The 3,732-nt window shown below is 43.4% G+C and overlaps 1 pseudogene; it reads left to right on the plus strand.

The window, feature by feature from the left end:
- Positions 1 to 2,432: 2,432 nt before the first annotated feature.
- On the plus strand, positions 2,433 to 3,399 carry LOC148029980 (uncharacterized; annotated as a pseudogene).
- The last annotated feature ends 333 nt before the right edge of the window (positions 3,400 to 3,732 follow it).

Below are 3,732 nucleotides of genomic sequence, written 5' to 3' on the forward strand. Positions count from 1 at the left end.
CTAAGTTCATTGACTCGAAGAGCTGATTGGACAGATGATGAATTCAAGAAAATCAGAAGGAAGGCTTATGGGTATTTTTTGAAAGATGGTTTTCTTTGGAAGCATCCAAGAAAGAGAGGAGGCTTACCCTTGAGAGTAGTTTGTGATGTAGCGATGCAAATACAGATTATGCGAGAGTTTCATGAGAGCTCATGGGCTGGACATAGAGGTGTGTGGGCTACCTATGAGAAAATCAAAGAAAGATACTGGTGGAAAGGGATGTATAAAGATGTTTCTCATTTTGTGGAAACTTGCAGGGACTGCCAGCTTTACTCTTTAGTGCGACATCGTGATGAGCTGCATCCGACTTATCCACTATGTATGCATTACAAGTGGGTGGTAGACTTGGTTACTTTGCCAGTGGGACTTTGGCAGATGAGATATCTTGTCTTGGCTAGAGAGGATCTTACAAACTATGTTGAAGGTAGACCGTTGCGGACAAAGACCACCACTACAGTATGTAAATTCTTGTTGGAAGAAATATTTTGCAGGTATGGATGTATAGGCAAGATTACAGCTGATCGTGGAGAGCTAGATGCTGATGAAGCTAGAGAATTCTTCTCACGGCTTGGAATTAAATTGGCTCTTACTACTGCCTATAATCCAGAGGGAAATGGCAAAAGTGAAAGAGAACATCCGCCAATAGTTAAAGCATTGGCAAAAGCTTGTAGAGGTCGGATTGGAGATTGGCCGAGATTACTACCTTTTGCATTGTGGGCTGATCGCTCTACACATAGTGTGACTACTGGATACATGCCTGCGGAGTTGATGTATGGGCAAAAACCTGTTATGCCTACTAAAATTTGTGCTCTCACTTGGAGTGTTCTTCCGTGGCATGAGAATTTATCAAGGGAAGAGCTGTTAGCCCTTCGGATTCGTCAATTAGAGAGAAGGACAGAAGATGTGCAGCTAGCTGTTGACCATTTGAAGGCAGCCCGTCTCAGAAATAAGGACAGGTTTGATTTAAGGCATCGCTTGAGGCCTAGAGCCATAAAAGAAGGAGATTGGGTTCTAGTCTACGACAGTAGTCTAGAAAATCAGCATAGTAGTATGAGAAAAATGGTTCAAAGATGGTTTGGACCATATGAAGTGAAGCAGGTTTTTGACAATGGTACCTATGAGCTGGCTGAATTAGATGGAACATTATTGAGGGTGCCTATTGCTGGAAAACGAGTCAAGATTTTCAAGAGAAGAGAGGATGAAGAATATGCACTTGAAGCATTGACAGAAGAAGAGCAGGTAGATGAAAGACAAGCAAAAGAGACAGAAAACATAGATGATGAAGCTGATGGAGAAACAGGTCCACTAGAATCAGAAGATGGACTTGACCTGTTTGTGGACTTGAATGATCCTGGATAGTTGGCACATCCGAAGGATGCGCAGGTTTAGAGGGGGTGGATGTCGTGTTGCTGCGCATCCGAGTCGTATACACCTCCATTTCTTTTGTTGTGCATTTGTGTTAATTTCTGCGTGTGATTCATTGTTTGTGTGATGCATTTTAATAATCCGCATCCAATGTATATATTCCCTTAGTGCATGCGCATGATTTTGTTTGGATGCATGATGTGTGTGTATTAGAAAAATATGAAAAACTGATGCCAAAGGATCTTTGTCCTGCTGCTATTTGGTCTAGCTCTATGTGCAATGACAGCCTTGGTGCAAGTGTTTTGGAGATATGTTACAAGAAGGACATTTAAAAGAGGAAGCAGAGTTGTTGCAAGATATGCCTCTTACAAATAATCTTGGTTGCTTGGATGTCAGTGTAGAATTAATGCAAAAGGCATGGTGACATATTACTAGCACAATAAGGCTTTGACAAAAATTATGCTCATGTCAGACTTTTATAAAAGTGCTGGAATGAGGAAGGTCGCTTGCCTAATTTTGACATGTGAACAAGAAAAAGAAAAACTAAAGATAGAGGAGAAAAGGAAGGGGAAAAGGAGACTAATTGGGGGAGAGAATTCGAATGGGGGAAGAAAGGAGAGAAAAAGCGGGAGGAAGTTACGAACAAGGGAGAGAGAGCGCAATTTTCTGTGACGAAGGCCTGCAACAGAAAGAGGAATAAAAAACAAGAATGGGAGGATTATGATGGCGACACTATGAATCACAGATAGTCATCTGGAGCTGTGTATCATGTGACATCTCACAGATATGAAGCTCAAACTCTAGATCAAAGCACAAACAGGCAGAGAGAAAAAGTAAACAATGAAGCCGGCCTCGGTCATCAGGCCAGGAGGAGTGTTTGTAGCAGAGGCCCTGCTTGCATAACAGCTTAGAGAAGCTTCCCTTTCTCAGGCAGAGAACTGAGCATGACTCGTGGGTCCGCTTCCGGAGGCTCGGCTGCAGCCTTGCTCTCAATTGCACACGCTATCGCTGCTAATGATGGGGTTTAGATGTCATATGCCGGTGATGCTGCTGTGACTATAGGTGAAGCATTGCGGCCAAATGTGGTGGACAAAACTGCATTTTGCGGTGGCAAGTCGCTGTCAAATGTGGCGAATTCAGAGGGGAAAAGTGCACTTTGAGCTGATGAATCACTATCTACTTCGAAATCGATGCCAACGGCATTCTGAATGTCTCCGCTGAGGATAAGACGACGGGCAGAAGAATAAGATCACAATCACCAATGATAAGGGGGCGGTGAAGTCGCGAGTGACGGTTTCCCTCGAGGCATCTCCTTTCCTCAATCAGATTGTGGCACCCGGAGATGTAGTGCTGGACCTCTCCAAACTCAGCCTTGCCACACTTCGATTGGAAGGGGGCCTCCGTCAGGATAATGATCAGATTGTGGCTACCAAGGTTGGGAGACTCAAATTCATAAAACCGAACAAGCTTTGGGTGGAAGGCTCACAAAAGCGTTATATTCCAAGTGCAAATGATATTGTCATCGGGCTTGTTGTTGATCGACGTTCAGAGAGCTTTACCATTGATATTGGAGGTCCAAGCTATGGAACTCTTTCTATCTTTGCATTTGAGGGTGCCACTAGACGCAATGTACCCAGCCTTCAAGAAGGTTCAGTGTTGTACATGCGAGTTGTGAAAGCTAACTATGACATGCCGCCTGAGCTTTCATGCATTGATGCCACTGGTAAATCAACAAGCTTTGGACAGTTGAAGAATGGTTTGTTTTTTTTTTAATTGTTCAACAGGACTTGCACGAGTGCTGCTGAGCAGGCCCACCTGTCCTGTACTCGATGCACTCGGCAAAAGCTTGTCTTTTGAAATTGCTGTGAGTCTGGATCAATAGTCCTTCAGGTATCTATAGTAATCCTTGTTTCTAATGCCATTATAAATGCTGAGTTCTTGAGTGCTGCTCAACAGCAAGTGATGGTGTTGAAATTGCTACAAAGGGTACAATGATTTTGAACTATTGAAATGCTCATGTTGCTGGAGATCCACCAGTTTCCTCGTGATCAAAGTAATTCATCTTCTAGAACTGGGTCTTTCCTTGGAAAGCAAATCTGAAAGAGCTCACAGTTTTTTTTTATCGCATGATGCAACCAACTTCCATGTTGCAAGTATCCCAAAGGCTCTGTTTAGGCTGAAATTTCAGTAACCCAGTTCCCATTCTCAGCAATCCTCTCGACAGAGTTTTCATCTTCAAGCATGGCATACTACAGCTGAACGACCACGTGCAAGGCTTTACTTGGTGCTGTACTTGTTCGAACCAAAATTTTGAGTTGTGGCTATGTT

This window comes from Lygodium microphyllum, chromosome 10, assembly GCF_053477565.2.
Source record: "Lygodium microphyllum isolate KBCC chromosome 10, Lygodium_microphyllum_v1.1.10, whole genome shotgun sequence".
Classification (NCBI taxonomy): Eukaryota; Viridiplantae; Streptophyta; class Polypodiopsida; order Schizaeales; family Lygodiaceae; genus Lygodium; species Lygodium microphyllum.